A 16,152-nucleotide genomic window follows, 5' to 3' on the forward strand; every position below is an offset into this window, starting at 1 on the left:
ACATCTTCATGAGAAGATAGGAAATCACACATTATGGTAGTGACAAACAATTGTAATTATGTCATTAGTAGCCATTTAGACTACAAAGGTTCTCAAAAAGGAAATATAATGAACAATAAGAAATATAGGATAATACATTGATCACAGTTCTAATCCGCTTTTTACTTCACAAGTGTAAAAAGCTGGCATAATTCATGGGCACAGCAGGCAGTAATAGTATACCACTTTATGAACTATGCAGCTATTTTATTCCCCTATCTACTTAAAAATAAAAAAAGCTTTTAATAGCTTGATTTAGACATAAAAGTTATTTATGATGCTTCGTTGATTATAATATTTACTTCTTGAACTTTCAATAGAAGCAATTCTTTCTGAGATACGAATACAAATTACATTATCAAAGACCTCTTAGGAAAGAACACTTCTCCTGCTAGAACTAAGTGCAGGGGAAAAAGTAAAGATAGCTAAAGAATTCAAGAACGCCCTCTGTAGTAAAGTGAGAAAATAAGTAGGCCATGAATTGATGGCTCACGTTCCAAACTTCTGAATCTCTCCTCTGGAAATCTAACATTCAAAAACATATAAAGGGACGTATATACAAATATTATAATGGATAAGTGTAAAACTACTCACACAGGAGAACATACTACTGAGGAGATGCACAGGAATGACCAGCTTCTATTTTCGACATGACAGAGTAAGAGATTTACAGTAGACATTGAACAATTCTTGAAACAGTATTATCTATCATAAATATTTTATCTAGGGACCTTGAGGTGCAGTGATTATCATGAGCATTCTTAACAAACAAATTGCTATAGGAACATACAGTAAACTTTGTTTTGTAAACTTTGTGCATCTTCTTTGAGTATTTTCAGGAAAGTATCAAGGTTGTAGACCAGCTTGTCTTAGAATTTTACAATATAACTGCTTACCAATTTTAAACCCTAATGAATTAGACAAAAGAATTCCCACTAATATTTTGTTTGGATAAGCATGAATCTCTCTGTGGTAACTTTTTAAAGGAAATGTGAGGGTTCACAATAATGGACAAAAAGTCCCAATGGAAAAATTAATATAGATCACGCACTTTAAGGTATGGTTTAGACCAGTCTCCCCCTTTCCGCCCAGCATGTCAACAAGAGAAAGTTTCTATTTCTGTTTTACATTAAATATGGAAATAAACTACCTTTGAAAACCATTGAATTACTTCCACTGACAATAGTTAAATTTGACCAAAGTGCAGGAAGTAGCTTCACAAAAATAGAAGCAAAATCAACTGGACAGCGAATAACAATGAAACAACAATAAAATAGATTCAAATTCTAGACCGTTTCAGAAGTGGGTGATGGCAATTGCTTATGCCCCCATTTTGAAACCACAGGCCACATTCATACAATGGCCTCAAGGGAGAGCAGCCACTGCCACCAGGCATACACTGCTCCTGCTCCTTAGCCCATAGAGATGGGAAGCAGACTAAGCCAAGGTCTGGTGGGCCTTGAGAAAATCTACATTCCTATTTCCATGGGCTAAGGAACTAGAGCCAAGCACCACTTCCGTCCCGGAAAGCAGAAGGAAAGTGGCTAGGGTGGGGCAATGGCAAATTAGCAAATAATCAAATCCATGGATGTAAAACCAGAAAATGTGAAAGAACAACTGTAGTTCTTTTTTCCACAGCAGTTTTTAGTAGCCTAGCTTTAGAAGTAACCTACATCTAACAAGGGAAGCCAGTTAGTTGCCATAGCGAACAAATTATGACTTCTTAAGATATTACTTTACTTCCATTGTCTTATTAAAGTGAGCTTATCTTGTATTTGCTTCAACAGTTTTGCCACCAGCCTTGAAATTTAACGTTTCTTCCTTTCCTTGGAGACATGTCTCAAGGTTTCCACACTTAACATTATATTTTTCACTTACTTACAACTTGCTACCGAAAACTCTCTCCTGAGCATAGCAAAATCTGTTCAACATCATTTTCACAGCAGCTATCTTTTCTGTTTATGAAAATTTCAGTATCCAGAACCTAGACAGAGAATATTAAGCTACTGGTTGACAGGCTAACAGTGATGTTTCTATTGAGTCCATTATCTCCCTCCTAAAGGGCAAAATCTACAACCTTCTTGCTGGACTAAAAGTCTAATGATTACTAATATGCTGTCATACAGATTCCAGTTCAGAAGATCAGCCGCCACCCCACAAATATATATATATATATATATGAGAGAGACAGCGTTGCAAAGATTCATATTTATAGCCTCCTTGGTCTAATACACGATCCAATATTTAATCTTCAAAATATATAGCACTGCATTATCTTTTGCATTCAAATCTACAGTCACAACTGTCTTAATTTTACACCTTCCCAGAATCAAAAGACAAAACATGTTTTTTTTTAAACAAGTCATACAAGACAAAGTCTTCTACCAGTGAATTTACTGGGAGTCCTGTTAATACTATTACTAAATCAATATGAAACAGTAAATATATATGGTACCATATTAATATCAAATTGTGTGTGTGTGTATTTGCCTCCAAGCCATTTATCAACATGACAAACCCATGAATTTCATAGGCAAAAAATGTTCAGAGATGATTTTGCCAATTCACTCCTCTGAAATATAGACTATAACACCTGGTATTCATTGGTAGTACTAAACAGGGCTGCTTAGCTTCCAAATATCAGGAAGGATCTAGAGTTTTTAGGGTATTTAGGCCCAATACCAAATTACGGTAACCCTTTGTTGAAACAGGTGAGCCCAGAAAACTCTAGAGAAAGGTATGTCTCATCTCTGTTTTCCATTTTTAGCTAGAAAAACCATGATTTAAATTTTTCACTGGCTTGCTCAAATGCTGCCAAGTGTTATTTCTAATCTAAGGAGTAATAATTTGTAATTATCAAAATCAAAACAATCAAAAGTAACTATTTCTGTATACTTTGAACTCTGAAGATGAATTTAGTCTTTATTGTTTGTGTGTGCAATACTAAAATATACTGTATGCTCAAGAGCTACTCTAACCACTTTCCAGACTGTATGTCAAGACAAGTTACAGTCTGAGAGTGTCTTGCACTGAGCAAATGTGAGAGATTAGGGTTTCTATAGTTGATGGTTTATATTTCTGCCTACCCAGTATCTCCCCATGAGCATATGAAGATGGCCTAGGACAACAATGATGGTGAACCTTTTAGAGACCGAGTGCCCAAACTGCAACCCAAAACGCACTTATTTGTCTCAAAGTGCCAACACAGCAATTTAACCTGAATACTGAGGTCTAAATTTAGAAAAAACAACTAATACATTAATGTTTTTATCTTAAAAGTAAAACACAACAATGGAGCTTTCATTGATACAAACAATTTTTTACCAAATTATCAAAGTTTGCATTTGGCATACTTTTGAAGAATTAATGTGATTTTTGCTGTTGTATGCATGCTGAGAATTTGTCTAACCTTGGCTCATACTTTGTAAGTTTGAGAGCAACACATGCAGCACTCAGGTCATATGTGAGTGTGATTCTGGTGTCAGATTTGGTATAATTCAAAGCTGAAAACAGCTGCTCACAAGAATAAATTGATCCAAACAAAATAAGGAAAGCAATCCCAAGTGCTTTCATTAAATTAAAATTATTTGGCAGATAATTCCACACTTCAAGGATTTAATGTTCAGAACTAACTGTGCTGTCCTTTGTCATCCCTTCTATCTTTTTCAAGTGTTTCACATAGGTCATAGAATTTATTTTTCCACATAGAGCTTTATTTAAATTCTAGTAGCTCAATTTCCAGATTTCCTAAATCTAACCAGTGTAAGCAAGAAAGATCAAGTTCTTCAAATTTGTCTTTAATAGTGTTGTACCCCACATCAAGCTGCAGGGAAAAGTGGGTAATAGATTCATTATTAGTAGTAGTATTATTACGATTCTTGTTGATGTTGTTGTTGTTGTTACTGAAGTCATACACATACATACATACACAATCACACAGAGATTATTGCAGGACTGTTTTTTGGTTGTTTTACTTGTAAAGTATTCTACACTGCAGAATGAATGTAGCCTGGCATCATTTTTGACTACCATGGCTCAATGTGACGGGACCCTGGAATTTGTTTTTTTGGTGGTGGCACCAGACCTCTTTGGGCAGAGAAGGCTGAAGACCTCGGAATCCCATGATTCCATTCCACCGAGCCAGTGATCACTTTCACAGATCGAAAGTGAGGTCAAAGTGCCCTCATTCTGTATGGACGATGAGTGAAGCAGCAGGGGCTGGCGGAGGCGCAGCCTCTCGAGGGAGCCCAGCACAGTCAACAATGAGTGCATCACGTTGTGGGCCAGCAGCACCACATGGACACGGGGAGCCCGCAGTGGGGACTTTCTAGGTCCTTGAGCTGGGCAACGGTATGTGGGCCCACAAAGAGTACTCTGAGTGTCCCCTTGGCATGCATGCCATAGGTTTGCCACTACTGGCCTAGGACATGTATCAATGGCACCCAGGTTTTGGGAGACCTCAGCATACAAACTGGGGATGTCATGATTATCATGAATTGTAGGTTTCTCTCAGTAAGTTAGATACATGTAGCAGGATAGATTCCTTATTTCTTTTTCATAAGTGAATGAGGATTGAAGTTTAAACGTGGAGAAGTTCCCAAGAACAGCCTTGTCATGGTCAGATTTTTTGTGTTGATATTCAAACCTGCAGGCACCTTCCCACTGCAGAATTGGTGGAGGATAACTGTTAAAATAATCTCCACTCTAAAACCTTATGGCAAACCTGCCCAACCTATGGCACTCCAGATGTTTGGGCCTCCAACTCCCAGAAGCCCTAGCCAGCTTGTCCAATGATTAGGAATTCAGGGAGCTGGAGTCCAAAACACCTGGAGAGCTACAAATTGTGCAGTCCTACCTTAGGGGATCACCTGGATTCTAAAAAATGTTTGAAACACTGTGAAGACAACATGGATCACATTTTGAATCCTTGCCTATTTTGCAGCAACCACAAGTATGAAAAAGTCCTAGCAGGTGATACTGGAGAGATACTGAGTAGGACATAAACCCAAGATAACCTGCTTTTCTGTAGTATCAGAACCATGGGAAAAAAAAACTGAGAACTGCAATCTCAAAGATGGAAAATCCTGCAAAGGGTGCTTAAAAAGCTAACGAAGTTCTAGTTTATTAACAAATGTATGTCCAAGGACTCCTATATTTTGTCTAATTTTAAAAATGTATACATGGCAGGTCAAATAAATTCTCTTTTGCCAGGGAAAACATTTACTATCCTTCTCTGAAGCGATGCCGAATGGCTTGAGACATCACTTCCAAGTCGAAGCATTCCCATATGTGTCTAATATTTTAGGATCTGCAATTACAGGCTGTAATACAATGCATGCTAATCTGGGACTAAGGCATAATGGACTTACTGGGGTTTCTACATAAATACACATAGGATTGTATTTTTTGTATACTAGTGTTATTTATCCACCCAAAGTGTAGATGGCTGACCACAACTGAAATGACTTTGGAACCATATTCATATCCATTAAATCAGGGGTCCCCAAACTAAGGCTGAATGTGGCTCTCCAAGGTTATTTAACCAGCCCGGCTCTAAACTTTAGACTTAGGGTTGCCCTAAGTCTGAAACTACAGTAGAGTCTCACTTATCCAACACTCACTTATCCAACGTTCTGGATTATCCAACACATTTTTGTAGTCGATGTTTTCAATAAATCGTGATATTTTGGTGCTAAATTCGGAAATACAGTAATTACTATTTCGCATTATTTTGTACTGAACTACTTTTTCTGTCAAATTTGTTGTATAACATGATGTTTTGGTGCTTAATTTGTAAAATCGTAACCTAATTTGATGTTCAATAGGTTTTCCTTAATCCCTCCTTATTATCCAACATATTTGCTTAACCAACGTTCTGCCGGCCCGTTTATGTTGGATAAGTGAGACTCTACTGTACTTGAAGGCACCTAACAACAATTCTAATTAACTTGCCTATCTCATCTGCCAAAAGCAGGCCCACACGCTTCCCATTGAAAAAATGGTAAGTTTATGTTGGTTAAAATTGCTCTTCATTTGAAATATTGTATTGTTCCTTCAATTTTTTGGCACTCCACACAGTCATGTCAGCCACATAACCTTGGAGATGTCTACGAACAATGCTGGCTCCTTGATTTAGAAATGGAAATGACCACCAATCCCCAGAGCCGGGCACAACTAGACTTAATGTAACCTTTACCTTTATTATGTGCCATGCACATGGGAATTTGTTCATTTTTTTCAAACTATAGTCTGCCCCCAACAGTCTGGGGGACTTTGAACCATCCTTCTGCTTAAAAAGTTTGAGGACCCCAGCATTAAATCATCCCTCTTGCATACGCAAGCTATTGGCCATTCTGCATCTAAGCAAGAGTTCTGTGGCTACTATTGCTATGTTTGTTCATAGTACTGTCCAGTTACGATGTATTAGGTTACAAATCACACTAATTCCGAGCCTGGCGATCACTAGACTCTTATATATAAGGATTTACATATTGCATTTATCCTTATATTTTATTCAAATAATGTATGTGACTCCAAGTCATCTATTGACTTATGGCAATCCCGTGAATTTCATAGATTTTTTGGAGTAGGGGTGTGTATCAGTTAATTCCTCTGAAATACGGCCTAATTGGCATTTGTTAGCATTCTTTAGCTTCCACAATCAGACCAGAGCAGGTCATACTTAGCTTCAGACAGGCTCTGGTGCCTTATAATAAAGTTATTTATTTGTTAAATATAGGTATGTTCAGATTGAGTATCCCTTATCCAAAATGCTTAGAACAAAAAATGTTTTGGATTTTGGAATACATACATCTGTGCATAATGAGGTACTTGGATAGGAAATCAATGGAATTCATTTATGTTCCATATACATGTCAGGAATAAATACAGTCGACCCTTCACATTTGCAAATTTAACTTTAGCAGATTTGATTAATATGTTACCCCTAAGAATCCATAGTTCCTTAAGAGTGATGCTATTGTCAATTTACGCCATAGAAAGAGGGCCACACAGCTGTGCAAGAGTTATACAATTTACTTTTTCCCCATTTTCCCAGGGTCCTGCATAAATATAAAGGCTGTAGAAGCCACTAACTCATGCCAAAAGCCACCAAAGTGTCCAGCTAAAACCAATAATACTATCAATAGTTTTCTGTTCTCAAATCTTTTATTCCCATAGGTTTATTTTTAAAATGAAATGATCATTGTACATTAATAGGTTCAAAAAGTAGCTCATCTATCAAGCTGTTTTATATATTTTAAGATTATGATGTGTGAATCAGATTATCAAACTCAGTGAAGTAAGAATTGACCAGGTTTCTAAAAATACTGTACAAAGCCATTAAGCATAAAAAGGAAACATAATTGTTGACTTTAAATATGCAAGCAAAAAAGTCATCGTAAATAACAATAATTTACTTGGAATATTGCTCCAGGCAGCATTTTAAAGAAATCCAGCATACTATTTTAAAGGAAGTGCTGGCAAATTAATTGTATACTTTCACCTTTTATGCTCAAGTCATTTATGAAAAGAGTAACATTTTACCGCACATTGAGCACAATAGTATAGCCTGAACAAGCACTGTTCAGTATAATCAATAATATCAACTGAAACTGAAATTAGAATAAAGCCGACAGAACAATAAAACATACAAATAACTCCAAGTCATCTTGTTCTTTTACCCAATGGCTCTCAGCATCACATTTTGCCTCCAACAGTATGATGATCTCAGAGAAACTCAAGTGATTTTTATATTATGGATATGGTTGTATTCACAAAACAATCATATTGTGGTGCAGTATTACTTTGCATTCTAAAGCTTTCCTTGCTTGTTTGACTAAAGTCAAGATCCAATCTGCATATGCAACAGTTGTGTAAACCAAAGCATCTCAAAGTATTGTTTCCAAAAGTATTTACATTATTTCAATGGTCAGGACCTTTAAATATCACCTTCTGACAGCTGCCTTGAAGGTTACTGATACTTCCATTATCCAGAGCTCTTTCAAATTTTTAGAGGACAGGCTGAATGTATGTGGCTGAACACAACAGCCCTAGGCATCTGGTATATAGGTTGTCTGAAGGGTGTGATATGCAACACACTGAAATGATATGCTCTGGGGAATCTGCTATCAAGAAGCACTGAGTTCATTTACGGCATGTGGAACTTTTCAGGCAAACTTCTTCAACTGAAGTCCTCTCAATGACAATGAAAGGAAACACTTGCCCAAATCCAGTTTGAAGTGGGCCATATACAAGTGACACGAGTCAGATATTACAGTATTTCAGACATGTTCTAACCACAGTCATATCTGATGCCATTTAAAAGCAACACTGAACAAAAAGAACTAACCTGACTGTCCTCGCTTTCTGTCACCGATTGTCACTGCGCCATGTTCCAGGAGAAGCTAGATGTAAAAAGAAAGGGAAAAGGGTACATCAGTTCCAGCTCAAATACTGTCCTTAGGAATATTTACTTTAACATACATATTGAATTGATTAAATCCCATCTCTGTCCTTTGGAGTGTAAGCACTTTCTTCCTAGTCTCTTTTTAAACAAAGCTACTTCCAATGTTCTGAGGCTTGGAAATTAATAACCATTCTAACTTGGATGGCTTTTGGTAGCCACCACCCCTGGCAAACCTCTACATGTAGTTTAACCAAAAACAAATCATGTGTCTAATAGAGTGTTTAAGAGACTGAAATAAATTTATCCCTTGCTACCCTATCATCTTAAATGTTGCACCAAAATTTGAAAAACACATATGGACAAAACCAAAGGAGCTAGATGCATTTTCCTTTTCTATCTTTACCTTCTAAAATACTTCTGTTGCTTTGACCTTTGAGGAATCTTCTATGGGGCCGTTTTCCAAAGTCATTAAGGAAGGGACTAAACAGGCACATTGTGTTTTCTTGTTTTAGTTGTTTTCTGTGTCCAATTTCAAGGAGTTGGCAATGATTACTTTTCAATACAGACACCAACACCTCCCTTCCTGGCAGAGTTTTTGACACAGTGCCTTATTACTAATGCCATGTCATAAACAGCTTTTTAAAAAGAAAGACTACACTTGAACATTTCCCATTATCTTTTGGGCACTTTTCTAATGTGCAAGGTAAAAAGATCAGTCGCCTAAATGTTCCTACAAGAATTATCTAGCTCGCTACAATTCAAATGCTTTGTTATATGGTTTCTGCAGCAGTCTGTGTGTATCATCCCATTCTTCATGTTATCCAGTGATTTAAGGGCCTCCTTTGAGGACCTCAGCTTGATCACTGTCCTTTTCTTCCTGTCAGGAAAGGGAGCAGTCAAGCAGTGATCTTGCTTTCTGTTACTGATTCGCTTCCCTACAACTGCATTAGACGTTATTAGAGCGGCTCCCAGCAGTGTGTAGTTAAGAGTCTGACAGTGTCCCCATTACAAAGCCATTTTTCTTATAAAGGGTTTTGTAAATTGGCTATGTTAATGACTACACAAGAAGGAAATTTTAATTTATTTTTCAGCCCCAGAGGAATTATTCACTTCTGTTGGGGGGGGGGTGCATGCACACTCCCCCCCCAAAAAAAAACGACCCCCCAAAACTGACAGAAAATGCAAACTTAAAAATAAACTATTGGCTCAGCTATTTGGTCACAATGAGCTGTGTTTTAGCATCAACTTGTAAATAGACATCTAGTACTATATTCCTGGGAATTAGTTAATGATAAAGAATGAAAGTAGTAAAGGTCGAGAAATGCGGAACAAGAAGATAGTAAATTGCTCTTAACAGATATGAACAATTTCTGCATATAAACCAGCATAAAATATGAATCAGAATAACAGGATTTTCAAATACACCCATAACATGATCACAATATGTACTCTGGGCTAAGTTTCATTTGGAGACCCCGGTTGCACAGCAGGTTAAACCAGTGAGCCACTGAACTTGCTTACCAAAAGGTTGGCGGTTTGAATCTGGGGAGCGGAGTGAGCTCCCGCTGTTAGCCCCAACTTCTACCAACCTAGCAGTTTGAAAACATGCAAATGTGAGTAGATCAATAGGTACTGCTCTGGCAGGAAGGTAACAGAGCTCCATGCAGTCATGACCTTGGAGGTATCTTATTAACATTATGGAGATTGGGCCAAATATATTTTTTATGTATGGAAGAAATCCTGAATTGAATCCATTTCTATTGGTGCAAACCTCGTGAACAACATTTACACTAACAGGATGGACAATCAATAAGACTTCTTACACAAGGATTTAATTTTCAATATACAAATTAAAACTTTTTAAATTTTAAAGGACTACTAATTCTTTCAGTAGGAGCCCCCGATGGTGCAGTAGATTAAACTTCTGTGCTGCTGAACTTGCTTACCAAAAGGTCAGTGGTTCGAATCTGGGGAGCAGGGTTAGCTCCTGCTGTTAAGCCCAGCTTCTGTCAACCTGGCAGTTCGAAAACATGCAAATGTGAGTAGATCAATAAGTACCACTCCAGTGAGAAGGTAACGGCACTCCATGCAGTCATGCCGGCCACATGAACTTGGAGGCATCTACGGTCAACGCTGGCTCTTCAGCTTAGAAATGGAGATGAGCACCAACCCACAAAATCGGACCTGACTACACTAAATGTCAGGGGAAAACCTTTACCTAACCTTAAGTTTCATTTAAATCTGCAATCTTTGTTTTGCTTTTAACTACATGATAATGTAAATGAATAAGTATATCACAAATCTTTCAGTTGACAGATTTTGTTCAAACACTTATTCTACCATTTAGTACACTTTAGCCATTGCATCTTATAATATTCACATAAATTATCTTTAAAGTATAATTAACAAGGTCTAGTGAATGAAAGGGCATTACCTCGGTGCATGGTAATGTTTGATTATTGTATATTGGTTTTTATGATGTTTTAAATGTTTTTAGTTTTTAATGCTTTTTGTATTGTATTGTTGATGTGGTGGCACTGTTTTGCCAATTTGTAAGCCACCCTGAGTCCTCCAGGGGAGAAGGGCGGGGTAGAAATACCAGAAATAAATAAATATAGGCCAATAATCCACCTGAAGAGATGATACCAGAGGTTGTCTTCTGAAAAAAGAAAAGGAAGGTGCAAACTAAGAATTTTACCATCTTTAAAACACTTAAAATACTCAACAGTGACTACCCACTCATTCACACAGAGACTTCAAAGGTAAAATAATATTAAGATTTCAAAATAAGGTAGTGCTATCTGGAAATGTTATCCTTAAAACTTCATTTGTATTGTGGACATGTATAATTTTTCCTTTGCTGTCTTCAGAGCACAGGATTTTCTCAATTTGCACGTTAGTTGCTTGGCTTTCAAGCTAAAACTGAACTAATATTGCAGCCAACCTGAGTTGCAGGAAAAAGAATCATGAAATGCTACTAGCCAGAAAGTGGGTGCTGCTAAATTTGATCATGTTTCATGCCAACAAAACATCTGTCTGTCAGAGAACAAGTGAGTTTTTATACATTATGTTTTCATTTTTCTCTCATGTTATCTCCTGAATGCAAGCTGCATGCCAAGAACTAATAAACTATAGTCTAAAAATCACAGATGCAAAATAATAGCATACTGAAAACCAGTCCAAATGTGTAGACAAAAAATCAACATCTGGGTGAACGTATCCATGGGTCAATGTGATACGGTACCTTAACTCTTATTGAAAAAGAAATCTATCAATGGGTCAGTCTGAGTATCGTACTTTAACTCTTATTGAAAAAGAAACCATTTCCTTCTCTGAATAGAGTGGTGAAAGGTGAGAGCTTAGTATATCCAAGAACATAAAAGAAGCACCCAGCCCCTCTTCTCTGGAACTGCTACTGGCCTTTTCTGAATGCTTAGGCAGGAAAATGTTTCCGCTCAAAGGAGCGCTGAGAGAATAGAGTGGGGTCGGTGCTTCTTTTAGATTTTCCCAGAACAGACTGGCTTTCACCTTTCTCTTCTCATTCAGGGGAGTGATGAGAGTTAATACCGTACTTTAACTTTTATATAAAAAGGTCTCCTCCCCTTCTTTGAGTATAGTGGTGAAAGGCAAAAGCCTAGTCTGTCCCTGGAGAATCTAAGACAAGTACTGACTTCCACTACTCTTTTTGCCAAGGCCCCAGTTCTAGCCTTTTTGAGTGCTGGGTGTGGAAACAGTAGCTCCTCGAGTTGACATTGGGGCTTTCTCCTCTCCATAGGACTCTCGACCTACCCATAACATGGGCCCCCTAAACTTGCCCTTGACTTATACATGAGCATATATAGTAAGTAAGTAAACTTTTATTACGGTCAATGACCAGCTCATATCAAGGATACCCTGTCTCCTGTCGCCACTGCCTATATCTCAGGCCCGTCTTGTGGGAACAAGGGAGAGGGCCTTTTCTGCTGTGGCCCCCTGACTGTGGAATTCACTGCCCATTGAGATTAGGCAGGCCCCCACTTTGCTAGCCTTTAAGAAAGACTTAAAAACATGGCTCTTCCGGTGTGCCTTTGGAGAGTAACTGTCATATCTTTCTTCAGTTATTCCCCTGGGATATCTATCCTCTAGACTGTTCCACTATTTTATGTCCCTGCTCCCCATGGTTTTATTCATATGTCTTTCTCACCGAGTTTTAACTTAGTGTTCATGTGGCCTGCCCTGGTTTTTATTGCTTTTTCTGAATTTTGGGTTGTAATGTATGTTATTATTTATTGTATTGTTAAATTGTGTTATGATATGTTGTTTTATATTTTGTTATATTGTATGGTTTTGGGCATGGCCCCATGTAAGTCGCCCCGAGTCCCCGTTGGGGAGATGATGGCGGGGTATAAATAAATTATTATTATTATTATTATTATTATTATTATTATTATTATTATTATTCCCAGTCCCGTACATCCATATCAAATCCAAGGGGTTATATACTTCAATAATAATTTTAAAAATAATTATAAAATCGAATTGACAAAATTTAAAATCTAGGCTAAATCCACATATAAATTCTATTAAGACCCAACTCAATCCACAGGATCATCCGGAGGGAGTCTAAAGGGAGGGAGTGGGGATGGCACCGGGGGTGGGTCGATACCCATAACTGTAGATAACTGTCTATAACTATAACTATAAATATTGGTCTATCTCTGATTTCCAAGCTATGCTCTATAGGTGATACAGAAGAGTCTCACTTATCCAACATTCTGGATTATTCAATGCATTTTTATAGTCAATGTTTTCAATACATTGTGATATTTTGGTGCTAAATTTGTAAATACAGTAATTACTACATAGCATTACTGTGTATTAAACTACTTTTTCTGTCAAATTTGTTGTATAACGTGATGTTTTGGTGCTTAATTTGTAAAATCATAACCTAATTTGATGGTTAATAGGCTTTTCCTTAATCCCTCCTTATTATCTAACATATTCGCTTAGCCAATGTTCTGCCGGCCCATTTATGTTGGATAAGTGAGACTCTACTGTACATAGTTCTTTTGGCTCTCAGTCATCGTCTGCTGGATTATGATCACAGCCTTACAGAACTTGGCAACGTTGTTATCAGAGCATATATAGTAGTAAACATTTCAGACATAATCATACAATTGCAGACATGATCATACTATCTTCTCACACAAAGTAAGAAGTGCAAACTATTTCAACCATTGTGCTGCTTATTCATACTAAGCCAGGAATCCTGGTTAACGATTATATGCAAACATGGACTGAAACTAGTTAAGTACAAATACTTGTAGCTTCTCTGTAATATATGAAGTTTCCACATGCAATGACATTTTAATATGGCCCACTTGCAAACAAACATTTCCACCACACACCTATTTCCTGAAGGAGTAAAAGCTCATGAGAAAATTGTGCTTACATGATACACTGTATTGAAAGGCAAAACGAGGACACCCAGTTGACAGTGTGGGTCCTCTCATTACATTTTGATGAGGTATCATGTCAGCACAATTCCTTCATGTGCCTGTACTCCTTCAGGACGCATGAATTTGAGTGAACTGCCAGGTATAAGGTGGCCTACATTGAAACCACCCTATAGTACAATAGAGTCTCACTTATCCAAGCCTCGCTTATCCAAGCCTCTGGATAATCCAAGCCATTTTGTAGTCAATGTTTTCAATATATCGTGATATTTTGGTGCTAAATTCGTAAATACAGTAATTACAACATAACATTACTGCGTATTGAACTACTTCTTCTCTCAAATTTGTTGTATAACATGAAGTTTTGGTGCTTAATTTGTAAAATCATAACCTAATTTGATGTTTAATAGGCTTTTCCTTAATCCCTCCTTATTATCCAAGATATTCCCTTATCCAAGCTTCTGCCGCCCCGTTTAGCTTGGATAAGTGAGACTCTACTGTATTAATTTTCTTCCTCCACAGCCTTATTGCCAGAAGGTGTTGAGGGAAAACCCTTCAGTTTCAACTATTTCTTGAAACTTTTTTTTTAAATGGTAACTTTTCTCTTCAAGAGGAATGGATTGGGCTATTGGATTATGACCTGTTAGGATCACAATCTATTGGGTAAAAGAGTTTCAGGAGTGTTCCTTTAGTTTATTAGGTAATGGAAGATCACTGGGTATATAAATATCTTGTTTCTATTCAATGCTCTCAGCAGACAAAGATTCAAATAGACTTCCTTAAATAACAAGTTTGTTTTACTTACAACTTCATGTATTTAAATATTTCAGTACAGTTCTTGTCGGATTAAGCTTTAAAATGTTTTAGTTTGTATCTTTAACTTACAGTCATTAACAGTCTCTTTAAAACTATATTGCTCTGTATAGCTCTTTTTTATAACAGTCTTCTTCCAAAGAAGCTCAAGCCTCAACTGACTTCTAACTTCTAACACTGACATCTGTACTCAAACAGACTCAAGCCTCAACTGACTTTTCTCAACTGTCATCCTTTTTTAAACTGCATTCTAAACAGTCACTGAACCAGTCACATGGTCTGCAGCCCCTCTCACTGCCTCAAGTACATAGAGCTAAGAAAACTGCAAACCAAAGAAGACATACACTTCAGGGAATAAACCGACATATTATAAACAGGCAAAGCATTGGATAGAGGAGGCTTGAGAAGGTTGCTATCTCCAACATGGGTTTACACAACATGGTTAGCTTTTTCCAGAGACTCAACTTTAAAGTGAAAGGAAAAGGGAAATATTGTTCTCACTAATTCAGGAAGCACAGGAAGCATACCAAACATGGAATAAAATACTGAATCCATTTGAAGAAGAAAAAAAGTGATACTTTAATAGGAAAGTAAGCTGTTTGACATTCACAAAAAGAAAATACCCCATTAGTCAAATAGGAGTTCTGTTTGTATGTGAGCTGTTTATATATTTTACCTACAGGAAGTCTCTGCCAGAAAATTTGGACTTTCTAAATCATCCATTCCAATTTGGCTCTTTTCAGCCAACTCCAAGAGAACAGACAACATCTCAGTATTCCCAAGAGTTTGGAATGCCAAGCTTTCCAGTAATAAACTAAACCTTAGCTTTAAAAAAGATACTAGACACTACAAAAATATTTAAATTACACTCTTCCCTCTTGACCTCTTCAAAAGATACCTCAGATTCACATACTGCCAGAAGGCAGCTGCCAGTTCTATGTATTAAAAATTATATTATTCGCAAGTATCCCGCAGTTTCATCTTTTTCATCAGAATCATATGATGGAACAGTAAGTATAAGAAGTAATGTGTCTCTATCACTGCAATGACATCTCAAAGTTATATTCCGCACGAACAGTCTAGATTTGAGCCACACCAACCAGTATCAGTACAATATTATATACTAAGGGTAAAACAACAACAACAACAACAACAACAACAAGGCTTAGTTTTGCCCTGTAGTCTCAAGAAAAGCTTTGAAGCTCACCTTATGGCTCAGCACTAAGACTACAAACATTAAACCAATATTCTCTACTCCAGTTTTGTTGAAAGTGAAAACAGGATCAGTTGTACTGTGTATTCATAGAATCATAGAATTGAAAGAGACCTCATGGACCATCCAGTCCAACCCTCTGTCGAGAAGCAGGAAATCGCATTCAAAGCACCCCCGACAGATGGCCATCCAGCCTCTGCTTAAAAGCCTCCAAAGAAGGAGTCTCCACCACACTCCAGGGCAGA

At 37.3% G+C, this 16,152-nt stretch overlaps 1 protein-coding gene across 11 annotated transcripts in view; it reads right to left on the reverse strand.

The window, feature by feature from the left end:
* The window catches only part of foxp1 (forkhead box P1), a 702,210-nt gene that overhangs the window by 491,681 nt on the left and 194,377 nt on the right, over nt 1–16,152 (reverse strand). For all 11 annotated transcript variants that reach the window (XM_008105380.3, XM_062973812.1, XM_016991766.2 and 8 more), the window contains one exon: nt 8,390–8,444. The gene's annotated coding sequence lies outside the window, so the exon portion shown is untranslated. The remainder of the gene's footprint in view (nt 1–8,389; nt 8,445–16,152) is intronic.

This window comes from Anolis carolinensis, chromosome 2, assembly GCF_035594765.1.
Source record: "Anolis carolinensis isolate JA03-04 chromosome 2, rAnoCar3.1.pri, whole genome shotgun sequence".
Taxonomy (NCBI): Eukaryota; Metazoa; Chordata; class Lepidosauria; order Squamata; family Dactyloidae; genus Anolis; species Anolis carolinensis.